The sequence below is a fragment of the Archocentrus centrarchus genome, chromosome 10 (genome assembly GCF_007364275.1).
Source record: "Archocentrus centrarchus isolate MPI-CPG fArcCen1 chromosome 10, fArcCen1, whole genome shotgun sequence".
NCBI classification, from domain to species: domain Eukaryota; kingdom Metazoa; phylum Chordata; class Actinopteri; order Cichliformes; family Cichlidae; genus Archocentrus; species Archocentrus centrarchus.
This window is the reverse complement of record NC_044355.1, coordinates 37123467-37137511: the sequence shown is the minus strand read 5'-3', so window position 1 is coordinate 37137511 and position 14045 is coordinate 37123467.

Below are 14045 nucleotides of genomic sequence, written 5' to 3'. Positions count from 1 at the left end.
CCCCGACCTTCAGTTCCAAAGACTGTAATAACATTACAGTCTTTGGGGTGCCCAATACGTCGATCGCAATCTATTGGTCGATCGCAAGAGGAGTGCAGGTAGATCGCACGGAAATCCCAGTGAAGTTGGGGAAAAAATGTAGATCGCACGACATTAAAAGAAGTAGAAGATGGATGATAAACTATCATCCATTTCTTTCGTTACCACTCTACGCATGCGCATTTAACCATGCTAGCTTTGCTTTAACCACTTTAGTAAGCTACCGTGTCGCAAAGCTAGCCTCCAGTTTGTTTTAAACAAAAGTGAAGAAAGGAAAGGAAAGGGTATAAAAATGAGTTCCGTGGCTGGTCCATATAAGAAACCCAAAACTTACCACTTCCATACAGAATGGGAGGAGGATTTTTTTTTTCACGATGTCATATTCGAAGTGCGTTTGCCTCATCTGTCAGCGTGCCATTGTCCACAAAAAATATGACATTGACTTTCCTCATCGGAGTAAGGTAAGAAAAATGAATGTACACAGCTGAATTGTGCAATGTGGGTTAATGCAGTTATGCAAGACAAACTGATGTGGCCGGGTGAGGCTTTAGTTTGGTGGTCATTACCTTCCGGTGGCTCGCATTCCATTTCCGCCTGTTGCAACACGCCTGTGGCTGATTATGGCGCAGTGTCGTGGCAGCATAACGGGGCTGGGATTCAGCCTTGCAGCAGTCCTCTTTTTCCTCTGCCATTCCGGGTGTTCAGCAGTGACTGTAGCTGCGTTGGAGTTTAAGCAATTCACTGCATGATCACGCACGTTAGGCTAACTGTGGCACTTCGACCAAGTTGAGGGCGTGCCCGTGGCTATTCCATCGCGGTTTTGCTTCTCTGGGTTGACGCACCTTCTCCGTTCTCAAGCCAAGTCAATTGGTGGCTACCACTATTGTGGGATTTCTTCCCCACCAGTCTACTGTTTTGCCTACGGGGGCTTGCTTTGCCTACAGAGGCTTGTGAGGATTGTTTCGCCTAATAAGGATCGTCTTGCCTTACAAGAATAAAGTGCATGAGGAGCATTGCTAAGCTGTCGCCGAGAGCGGCATGTGGCTACGGGTTTGAGCTGGCTACTTCAGGGACCGGCAAGTTTAACCTAGAGGTGTGAAGTTGCAGCAGTGTCTCATTCATTGGACAATTTTATTTAGAGTGCTTAAAGCTCCGAGATGCCTTTATAGAGTGAGCCTGTGAGCTCTGTGTGTTCTTATTCTTTTTTATTGAACTCAGCTGATCTGGTGTGGGGTTTTTTTAATTGTGTTCTTATCTTTTGTTTTAGTGTGGGCGAGCCAGTGGTCGAGGGGTCCGTGCCCTGGTGGTGGGAAGTCTTGTGTGGCACATTTGCAGTGTTGTGCACTGGGTGACGTGACGCTGTGCGCCCTTGTGTGTAGCGTGTGTGTGCGTGTGTGTTTCGGTCCGGATCCAGTCCAGCCACTGGTGAGTCCATACGTTTATACCTCCCATTATAATAGTTGTTGTTGTATTATATAATTCTTTTCCTTGGCCTAGTAGAGTTGTTGTGGCCGAGTCTGGGAGGGTTTTAAAGTGTTTTTGTTCAGCTGATCAGAATCAGAATCAGAATCAGAAGGTTTTTATTGCCATATGGGTGAACAGGTTCACAGCATTAGGAAATTGCTGCGGTACTTCGTGCTTACAGAAAAAAAAAAACAAAACAAAAAAAAACAAACAAGTATAAAAACTATAAGACAATATACAAGTATACAAATTGCAAATATACAGAGATATTAGAGCTATAACTATAGCACAATATTACAAAATTACAAAATATTCAGTGCAGAGACTAATTAAAAGATAGAAGAATGTAGACTATATTCCACTAATATGTACATCAGTGCAGTCAGACAGGTGCATAGACATAGGGTCATCAGCGTTTGTGGAGGGTGGTGGTAACAGTCTTAGGGTAATTGTTCATGAGTCCAACAGCAGAGGGGAAGAAACTGTTCTTATGGCGGGAGGTTCTGGTCCGTATGGACCGTAGCCTCCTGCCTGAGGGGAGAGGGTCAAAAAGTCTGTGCCCAGGGTGAGAGTGGTCGGCTGTGATCCGACCTGCACGCCCCAGTGTCCTGGAGGTGTACAGGTCCTGGAGAGATGGGAGGTTACAGCCAATCACCTTCTCAGCAGAGTGCACAACGCGCTGTAGTCTCTGTTTGTCCCTAGTGGTGGCTCCAGCGTACCACACAGTGATGGAGGAGGTGAGGATGGACTCAATGATGGCAGTATAGAACTGCACCATGGTCCTTGCTGGCAAGTTGAATTTCTTCAACTGCCGCAGGAAGTACATCCTCTGCTGGGCCTTTTTGATGACAGAGGTGATGGTGGGCTCCCACTTGAGGTCCTGGGTGATGGTAGTTCCCAGGAAGCGAGAAGAGTCCACTGTGGTGATGGGGGTGTCAGTCAGGATGATGGAGGGTAGAGGGGCTGTGTGCTTCCTAAAGTCCACTATAATCTCCACTGTCTTCTGGGCGTTCAGTACCAGGTTATTGTGGCTGCACCAGGACGCCAGACGTTTGACCTCCATCCTGTAGGCCGACTCGTCCCCGTCTGAGATGAGTCCGATGAGAGTCATGTCGTCTGCAAACTTAATAAGCTTGACAGACTGGTGGTCAGAGGTGCAGCAGTTGGTATACAGGGAGAAGAGCAGAGGAGAGAGGACACAGCCCTGAGGAGTGCCAGTGCTGATGGTCCGGGAGTCCGAGACATTCTTCCCCAGCCTCACGTGCTGCTTCCTGTTCGTCAGGAAGTCAGTGATCCACCTGCAGATGGGATCAGGCACGTTCATCTGGGACAGCTTTTCTTGGAGGAGATCAGGGATGATGGTGTTGAAGGCAGAGCTGAAGTCCACAAACAGGATCCTGGCGTAGGTTCCCTGGGAGTCCAGATGCTGTAGGATGAAGTGCAGAGTCAGGTTGATGGCGTCGTCCACAGACCTGTTGGCTCTGTAGGCAAACTGCAGGGGGTCCAGAAGGGGGGCTGTGAGGGACTTGAGGTGGGACAGCACCAGACGCTCAAATGACTTCATGACCACAGAAGTCAGTGCCACAGGTCTGTAGTCATTTAGTCCAGTGATCCTTGGCTTCTTGGGGACAGGAACAATGGTAGCGGTTTTAAAGCAGACAGGCACGTGGCAAGCCTCCAGTGAGGAGTTGAAGATGTTCGTGAACAATGGGGCAAGCTCGTTAGCACAGTGTCTCAGTGTGGCAGGTGAGACACCATCTGGACCTGGAGCTTTGCGAGCTTTGACACTCCTGAACTGCTTTAGCACCTGGTCCTCCTGAATACAAAAGACTGTGGGGGTGGGGGAGGAGGGGGACTCTGGGGTGGGAGTCCTTGATGATGTGGGCTTCTCTGAGGTGTGGGGAGTGGGGGAGGTTGGGGGGTGAATATTTGTGTTGGCTGTATTGTAGTTGGGACTGGTGGAGGTGTGAAGGCTGCTGAACTGACCATCAAAACGACAATAGAACTCGTTCAGTCTATTTGCAGTTTGTAGGTCGTCTGTGGAGTGGGGGGTTTTAGGCTTGTAGTTGGTAATCTGCCTAAAACCTTTCCATACAGAGGCCGCGTCGTTCTCTGAGATCTGCTGCTGTATATTCTCAGAGTGATGTGATCTAGCAGTGGCCACTTCCTTGCTAAACCTGTACTTGGCCTCTTTGTAGCAGTCTTTGTCCCCACTTTTAAAAGCCTCCCTCTTCTCTATCCACAGCTGCTTCAGTTTGGGAGTAAACCAGGGTTTGTCACTGTTATATGAGTAGTGTATGTTGGTTTTATTGCTCATTGTGTGGTTTTCTTTTTTTTAAATAAAGTATTTTATTGGATTATTAAGAGAGATCCCTCTTTTTTGACCTGGTGCATTTTGAACTTGTGAACCTTTTAGTATTTATAGTAATTTATTTATTATTCCGGAGGGATCTTTTCCCCCGGTGGCGTTGTCGGAAACTTTAGAGCTCTTTCGAGCATAAGAAATTGCCGCCGTGCTACACTAATATGTGTTATGGATTAAATTTAAATTCAATTAAAATATACTTCATCCTAAAAGCATAAAATATGCAATAATAATGATTTAAATAATATAAAATAAATATGCGTTTTGCATTTTTATTGTGGGTAGATCGTTTGGCTTGGTCATCTTTTAAGTAGCTCGCAAGCTGAAAAAGTGTGTTATCACTGTTACCCTGTGTTATCACTACGATATATAGGGCTGTCAATTGATACTTGCTTTATGCAAATGTATGTTTATTACTGTTGCAGCAATCCAAAACAATGACAAACAATGTCCGGATCATTCTCCAGAAAAATCTCAAAGGAATTGCGTGCTCATAAATATGCCAAAAAAGTACACTTAAGCATATACTTTCACACAATGTAATTGTGTCTGACCTAACATGGACAAAAATTAAGACTCACAAAAAACATCCCCTTCTAAGTGGGATCAAAACAGGTAGACACAACAACGCAAATTAAAAAACACGTTTTCCAGATGTCTCCACTGATAGCTATCCAGCACGGCTATCCTGCAGTGACATGCCATCCCATCTGGTTTGCACTTAGTGGGACCATCATTTGTTTTTCAGCAGGACAAGGATCCCTAACACACCTCCAGGCTATGAAAGGGCTATTTGACCAAGAAATAGGGTGATCCACAATCACCTGAGATGGTTTGGGATGAGTTGGACCGCAGAGTGAAGGCAAAGCAGCCAACTAGTGCTCAGCACCTCTGGGAACTCCTTCAAGACTGTTGGAAAACCAGTTCGGGTTTTGACCTCATGAAGCTGACTGAGAGAATACCAAGAGTGTGCAAAGCTGTGATCAAAGCAAAAGGAGCCGACTTTGAAGAATCTAAAATCTAAAACATATTTTGGTTTGTTTACTACATGATTCCTTATGTGTTCCTTCATAGTCTGGATGACTTCAGTATTCATTTCCAATGTAGGGAAAATAAAAAATTTTAAACATTGAATGAGAAGGTGTGTCCAAACTTTTGACTGGGACGTGAATTGAACTTTCTTTTCTTTAAAAAAAAATAACTTGGAGAAACAACAGGCCCAAAAAAGTCTCTGTCCTTCAGTTGCAGCTGCAAACACAAATGTGATTAAATCAAATGCCGTTTTTAGTTCTATGAACAGATGTGTGCTTACAGCAGAAGGTGAAGCTGGGAGAACGGGGCTCAGGATTATCTTTGGCTACTGGGGTCCTCAGGTGCCCCAAGAACTTCTTTCACTGAGCTCAGGGCTGACTCATCAGATATGTGTTTCACACTTCTGAGTCCATCAGAGACACTAAGTCTGGTTCAGGTCAGGTTCCTTGCCATGAGCGGTTAAACTCGGCTCCCTCCAGTGCCTCCATCACTCACACAAGTTGCACATTTCAACTCTATCCATACCCCCTGAGGAGTCTTTTAGGTAAAGCAACATACTGTAGTTTCCAGTCTGTTCAGTGAGGTTTACAGTGAAATGCTGCATGTAAACATCTAAACTTTTCCATTTGGAGCTGAACTATGTTGAACTTTGTGGTTGCAAATGTGATTTCTCTGTGTGACCTCGGCTCCCATTTATAAGATTTTTTGAAATCTTTTAACATAGTCTTTCATTTTTCTGTACTGATTATTCAACCACGAGAGTTTTATGTTCATTAAAGACCTTGCAGTGTTTATAAGGGCTCTCAAAAAATCAGATTCATGAAAGGGAAACAATCCGAACTAAGAGAAATTAGAGAATTACTGTGAGAAACTTGTGATGTTGGTAGATAGATATATGAGACTGATGCCTCATACATATGTGTGTGTGTTCATGCGTGTGCATATGTGTGTGTGTCATGAGTCTGAGCTACACCATATTTTTGTTATTGACTCAATCAATCACAGACCATCATGACAGCAGCTCTGTGTGTACGCTCCATGTCTCTTCAAATCTGTTCAAGTAGTGATTGACTTTAATTACTAACAGTGATGTGAAGAGCACAATAATATTCCCTCAGTCCCTCCACTACTGCTTCTTCTTCTTCTTCTTTACTCATCATCCATTTATATAACAGTTCATAACCCCACTGTGTGTGTGTGGAGGGCACTGATTTACCATCAGATGCAATTAGAATAAGAAAATGTCTGTCCTCTTTGTCGTCAGTCTGTGGGCAAGATTGATTAGTTTTTTTTCACAGGTCCAGCCATGAGCAGCATCGTGTCACTGAACAGCAGGGATCTCACTGGCGGGCTGGATGAGAGGGTTAACATTTGAAGAACCTATCAATCTCTCTGCATCAGTCATCCATATTGATCATTTGCTGTATGTGAAGATTGTTTTAATAATGATTTGGCAGCTCGCACTCTTTGTGTTTGTGAGATGATGAAGTAGTAACTGTTCACTAGTTTAATATAATTGTTTTATGGAATTTAACTTAACTTAATTTTTGAAATTGTGCGTTGATGTTATAATTTTCTCTTTTTTTTACTGGGTGTAATATGCTGTATCATAACTCTGTCTCAGCTGAGACCAGGGCACTGCAGCGTGAAGGTTTATATTAATTATAAACTGTACTGCTGACTTTTTATAAAATTTGTATTTTCTCACACCAACCCTCTGCATGTCCTCTTTCACTACATCCACGAACCTCGTCTGAGGTCTTCCTCTTTTTCTCCTGCCTGGCAGCTCCATCTTCAGCATCCTTTGTCCAGTATATCCACCATGCCTCCTCTGCACATGTACAAACCATCTCAGCCTCGCCTCACTTTGTCTCCAAACTGCTCACCCTTGGCTGTTCCTCTGATGTGTCATTCCTAATCCTGGTCACTCCAAATGACAATCTTAACATTAGCCACCTTGAGCTGAGCCTCCTGTCTTTAACCCAAACACTTTAACCCTATCAGGTCTCTTGTAAACCTTCTCATCTGATTGCTGTCTTGCTGTCCTGCACCACCCTCACATACTTCTCTGCCACTCCTGACTTCCTCATGCAGTCCCACAGTTCCTCTCTTGGCACCCTATCACATGCTTTCTCTAGATCCACAAAGACACAGTGAAGCTCCTTCTGACCTTCTCTGTACTTCTCCATCAACACACTCAAAGCACACATCATATCTGCAGTGCTCTTCCTCGGCATGAAGTCATTTTGCTGCTCTCTTCTAGCTTCAACAACTCTTTCCCAAATCTTCATGGTGTAGTTCATCAGCTTTATCCCTCTGTAGTTGCTACAGCTCTGCACATCACCCTTGTTCTTGAAAATCAGTACCAATACACTTCTCCATTCCTCAGGCATCCTCCTACTCTCCAAGTGTTAAACAATGTGGTTTAAAAGTCCACTGATCTATCTCCTAGACATCTCCATACATATGTCATCTGGACCAACAGTCTTTCTACTCTTCATCCTCTTCATTGCTTCACTAACTGTCCTCTATCTGTCATCCTCTCTCTCATCTCTTCCCATCTCCTCATCACACTGGCTTCACTCATTAGTACATTTCCATCTCTTCTTTAATCGCCCTAAGCTGCTGCACATCCTTTCCAGCTCGAGCTCCCTGCCTAGCCAATCGATACAAGTCCTTTTCACTATAAACCTTTTCCTTTGCCACCTCTCTCTTTGCTATGTGTCTGCCCTCCCCATACTTCTGTCTGCTGTCTTCATCTCTCTGACTATCTTGCTTTCTCTTTGCTAACCTCTTCCTTTGAATCCTTTTCTGTACTTCCTCATTCCACCAGCAAGTCTCCTTGTCCTCTTTCCTCTGTCCAGAGGAAACACCAAACACCTTCCTAGCAGTTTCCCTCAGCACTGTAACTGATCTGGAAAATCTTCACAACCACCTAGAGTCTGTCTCCTTCCTGAACTCTGCATAAAATTATTCTAAAATTATTGTACTCTGATTCAGCCACGTGGAAATGAAATGGAGCTCACCAGTTATTGTTCAAAGATTATAAAAAAGTAGATAAAAACTATGTTGAATTTCATTGAAGATTTGCAAAGATAAGGACAGAATTCAGATTCAATAAAATGGTGACCCATGTTTTCCAGCTCCTCTTGAGTGATCCACAGACAATCCAAGACCAGATCTGAAATAAAATTACTTCAGCATGTTCTGGAAGAAACAATGTCAGTGAGGCAGAAAGCAACACAAATATCATTAAACTTAATTAAAAAGGAAAAAAATTATGAGTGAAAAAACAAGGGAACAGTTTACCCTGCCCGGGATAGGGTTACCGGGGCCCCACCCTGGAGCCAGGCCTGGGGAGGGAGCTCGAGGGAGAGCGTCTGGTGGCCAGGCATTAGCCCGTGGTGCTTGGCCGGGCGCAGCCCGAAGAGGTTACATGGGCCCGCCCTCCTGCAGGCCCACCACCCGCAGGAGGTGTCGTAGGGGTCGGGTGCAGTGTGTGTCGGGCGGTGGCCGAGGGCAGAGGCCCTGGTGGACTGATCCCCGGCTATCGAAACTGGCTATTGGGACATGGAATGTCACCTCTCTGGTGGGGAAGGAGCCTGAGCTAGTGCGTGAGGTTGAGAGATACCAGCTAGATATAGTTGGGCTCACCTCAACGCATGGCCTGGGCTCTGGAACCAGTCTCCTGGAGAAGGGCTGGACTCTGTTCCAGTCTGGAGTTGCCCTCGGTGAGAGGCGGCGAGCTGGGGTGGGTATTCTTGTATCCCCCCGGCTTGCTGCTTGTACGTCGGAGTTTTCACCGGTGGACGAGAGGGTAGTTTACCTGCGCCTTCGGGCTGGGGAACGGGTCCTGACCATTGTTTGCGCTTATGCGCCGAATGACAGTTCAGGGTACCCACCCTTTTTGGAGTTGCTGGGCGGGGTGCTGGAGAGTGCTCCATCCGGTGACTCCATAGTCTTGCTGGGAGACTTCAACGCTCACGTGGGCAATGACAGTGAGACCTGGAGGGGCGTGATTGGGAGGAACGGCCTGCCCGATCTGAACCTGAATGGTGTTTTGTTATTGGACTTCTGTGCAAACCACAGTTTGTCCATAACAAACACCGTGTTCCAACACAAGGATGTCCATAAGTGCACATGGCACCAGGACACCCTAGGTCGCAGGTCGATGATCGATTTTGTAATCGTATCATCAGATCTGCGGCCGTATGTTTTGGAAACTCGGGTGAAGAGAGGAGCTGAGCTGTCAACTGATCACCACCTGGTGGTAAGTTGGATCAGGTGGCGGGGGAAGATGCTGGACAGACCTGGCACACCTAAACGTATTGTGAGGGTGCGCTGGGAACGCCTGGCAGTAGCCCCAGTCCGGGAGATCTTCAACGCCCACCTCCGGCAGAACTTCGACAGCATTCCGAGGGAGGCCATGGACCGAATGGACCATGTTCCGCACCTCCATTGTTGAGGCTGCTGCTCAGAGCTGTGGCTGCAAGGTGGTTGGTGCCTGTCGTGGTGGTAACCCCCGAACCAGATGGTGGTCACCAGAGGTGAAGGGAGCCATCAAGCTGAAGAAAGAGTCCTATCGGGCTTGGTTAGCCTGTGGGACTCCGGAGGCAGCTGACAGGTATCGACAGGCCAAGCGGAATGCAGCTCGGGTAGTGGCCAAAGCAAAAACTCGGGTGTGGGAGGAGTTCGGTGAGGCTATGGAAAAAGACTTTCGGACGGCATCGAAGCGATTCTGGCAAACCGTCAGGCGACTCAGGAGGGGAAAGCAGTGCTTCACTCACGCTGTTTATAGTGCGGGGGGGGTGCTGCTGACTTCAACTGAGGCTATAGTCGGACGGTGGAAGGAATATTTCGAGGACCTTCTGAATCCCACTGACACGCCTTCTGTATTGGAAGCAGAGTCTGGGGATGAGGGGGATGACTTGACCATCACTGGGGGTGAGGTCACTGAGGTAGTTAAACAACTCCTTGGTGGCAGAGCCCCTGGGGTGGACGAGATTCGCCCTGAGTTCCTGAAGGCTCTGGATGTTGTAGGGCTGTCTTGGTTGACACGACTCTGCAACATCGCGTGGAGATCTGGGGCAGTGCCATTGGATTGGCAGACCGGGGTGGTGGTCCCCATCTTTAAGAAGGGAGACCGGAGGGTGTGCTCCAACTTTCGGGGGATCACACTCCTCAGCCTCCCCGGTAAGGTCTATGCCAGGGTGCTGGAAAGGAGGGTGCGTCCGTTAGTCGAACCTCGGATTCAGGAGGAACAATGCGGTTTTCGTCCTGCTCGTGGAACGCTGGACCAGCTCTTTATCCTCTCAAGGATATTCGAGTGTGCGTGGGAGTTTGCCCAACCAGTCTATATGTGCTTTGTGGACTTGGAGAAGGCATTCGACCGTGTCCCTCGGGGTGTCCTTTGGAAGGTTCTGCGGGAGTATGGGGTGTCTGGCCCATTGTTGCGGGCCATTCAGTCCTTGTACAACCACAGCGAGAGCTTGGTCCGTATAGCCGGTAATAAGTCAGATTCGTTTCCTGTGGGTGTTGGACTCCGTCAGGGCTGCCCTTTGTCACCGATTCTGTTCATAATTTTTATGGACAGAATTTCTAGACGTAGCCAGGTGGCGGAAGGCTTCTTCCTTGGTGGCCTCAGAGTCTCATCTCTGCTTTTTGCAGATGATGCGGTTCTGTTGGCTTCATCAGGGGGGGGCCTCCAGCTCGCAGTGGAACGGTTCGCAGCCGAGTGTGAAGCGGCTGGCATGAGAATCAGCACCTCTAAGTCTGAGGCCATGGTCCTCAGCCGGAAAAGGGTGGAGTGCCATCTCCGGCTCAGGAACGAGTTCTTGCCTCAAGTGGAGGAGTTTAAGTATCTCGGGGTCTTGTTCACGAGTGATGGGAGAAGGGAACGGGAGATCAACAGGTGGATCGGGGCTGCTTCTGCAGTGATGCGGACGCTGCACCGGTCCGTCGTGGTGAAGAGGGAGCTTAGCGTAAAAGCGAAGCTCTCGATTTACCGGTCGATCTACGTTCCTACCCTCACCTATGGTCACGAGCTTTGGGTAGTGATCGAAAGAATAAGATCGCGAATACAAGCGGCAGAAATGAGTTTCCTTCGAAGGGTGGCTGGCCTCTCCCTTAGAGATAAGGTGAGGAGTGCGGCCATCCAGGAGGGGCTCAGAGTAGAGCCGCTGTTCCTCCACATCGAAAGGAGCCAGTTGAGGTGGCTCGGGCATCTGATTAGGATGCCTCCTGGCCGCCTCCTGGGTGAGGTGTTCCGGGCATGTCCCACTGGGAAGAGGCCCCGCGGTAGACCCAGGACACGCTGGAGAGATTATGTATCTCGGCTGGCCTGGGAACACCTTGGGGTCCCTCCGGATGAGCTGGAGGAGGTGGCTGGGGAGAGGGAAGCCTGGGCTTCTCTGCTTAGGCTTCTGCCCCCGCGACCCGGCCCCGGATAAGCGGAAGAAAATGGATGGAAGGATGGAAAAAAATTCATTCCCACATTTACCTGGTACTGAAATGCAAAACAATCCTCCTTTGATGACCCAATAACTGGACTGCTTAAAGATATTGAAACTTTTTTTTTTTTTTGAATACGGTGGCGTAGTGGTTAGCACTGCTGCCTCACAGTTAGAATACCATCTGGAAGGCCTGGGTTCGATTCCACCTTGGCCCAGGCCTCTCCCTCTCTCTGTGTGGAGTTTGCATGTTCTCCCCGTGCTTGCGTGGGTTTCCTCCGGGTACTCCGGTTTCCTCCCACATTCCAAAGACATGCACTTACTGGGGTTAGGTTAATTGGCTAATCTAAATTGCCCATAGGTGTGAATGAGAGCATGAATGTGAGTGTGAAAGGTCGTTTGTCCCTCTGTGTTGGCCCTGCAACAGGCTGGCAACCTGTTCAGGGTGTACCCTGCCTCTCGCCCTATGACAGCTGGGATAGGCTCCAGCCCCCCCCGCGACCCTTAACAGGATGTGCGGAAGCGAATGGATGGATGGATGGATGGATGGATATTTTTAGAAGCCCTCACTTTGGTTGTCAGTGGCAACCTTGGCTCCTTTAAAGCTCCTTTAAAGTTCTGTAAAGAACCGTGGAGCGATCTTTGCCAACACTTTCACTTTTGATAAATACTGCTGTCCAAGCTAAATTCTTTCGTCTTGGGTACTTGTAGACATGAAGGTGTTTCTCTCTTTCAGAGTCTTTGAAAAGCTTATTCATATGTTTATTTCATCTTGGATTGACTATTGTAGCAGACTTTGTTCATGTGTCAGATGAAGAGGACCACATTTTGCTTGTGTTGGCGTGTATTTGCTCCCAGTCAGTGTTTTCATTTGTTGTTGTTTTTAAGTCATGGCATTGGATGTCTTTTTTTGCATGTGGTTTCATTTTTTTTCACTTGTCTTGACAAATACAAGTAGGTATTCAATGACCACAAAAAAAAATGCAAACAGCTATAATTTATCCAAAGCTCCTTCAAGAATGGTCAACAATACACTTTTAAGTTCAGTCTCAAATACTTGTGCTGCTCAGTCAAATCTCATAAAAATACATATTGTTTCACTTCACTTATTCACAGCTTTCTAATAATATAAATGTATCAAGCTTGAGGTGGAGTCACAAAAAAACTACTCAAAGATCCACAAAGTTCTACACAAAAAATTAGCAGAAATCCATTCATTTGTCATCATTGTGTTCTCTTCCAGTGTTTTGCTGCTGGGTAGATGGGGGGTGGGGTTACAGACTGCCCCTGCGCTCAGGGGCCTGTTGTTTCATAATCTGTTCATGGTGTAGGTGTAATAAGCTGTAGCGCGAGCCCACACCATTTCAGCCTGAAGAAAAATGTCCATATTATGTTTTATCACCCGTTGTTGCAGGACTGTTCTGTCGAAAGTAATTGCACATGTTGTCTTTCTTAGCACAACTGCTGGTGTAAATGCATACAGACCAAAGCAATGTTTATTTTAATTCACCATTTAGCAGCAGGGGAGAAAATCAGAATCTAAAACTGTAAAGATTGTTTGCATAAAGCATGTAAAACATCCCATAATCTGTGACTGGTTTTTAAAAGGTTTAATCTGCCATATTTATAATTAAATTTCTTCCAAAATGAGCCCTATTATTATGATGGAAATGTTTACATTTTTATCCTGGGTGAGCTCTGAGTTTGATCATCATTTCTGGAAGAGCAGCTGGTAATATTTGGAGGCTGATATTAACTTTAATATATCATGCATTCAACATGAAAACGTCTGTAATGAAGACAACCAGTCCAGTGGACAGCGTGTGTGTGTATGCTAAAAGCAGCTGTTAGCTTTGCACATCATCACATGTTAATCAGCTTCTGTTAGCAATGTTGCCTCTTTAAATATGCATGCAGCAGCAGCAATGCAGCATCTTTAATTAAACAAGACTAATCTGCTGCTATTCCAGCATGAATTCTTCATGATCGTTCTGTTGCCAATTAACACTATGTGTCACTCACGCAGACTCCGACAAGTCTCGGGCTAATGTGTGAGGTTCTCCGGCAATAACTTTTATTTTTCATGAGGATAATTATCATCACTTTTCCATGGTAGAGGGGAGGTGGAGGATTGATGTTGGTGTGTGTGTGAGAGGAGGCTGCAGCAGCAGCTGTAGTTTTGGTCTGTTAGCAGGAAGCATTTCAGCACCTTTTTTACCTTGCACCTTTTTAGCTTTTACACCTGTAAGCAGCATCACGGTGTTTGGATTCACTATAAAAACTAATCAGGTAATGGCATGGAAGTTATCGGCTATATTTTCTAAAAAAGTAACTCCAAAGAAATAAGTGTTGTAGTTATTTTTGGGCATACTTCTGCCTGATTTGACAAACTTCTGGCTAATGTAGCTGTCCATGTACACGTCAAAGAATAACTGTAAAAAGCTTTAATTGAAGAAAACCCTTGTACCATTAAATGTATAAGCATGAATGAATTCATTCATCCACACTGAAAATACATTACTTGATCAAAAACCACTGCACTCTACTGTTTCCCTTCACTTCTTATCATCCAGATTTAACAGAAATACACAAAAACAGCAGGTCTTCATCAGCTTGCTCAATAAGTTGCTGATAAGTGTATGCCAAGAATGCCATTTCAGCAATTTTTTTTTTGTTTGTTTGCTTTGTTTTTGTTT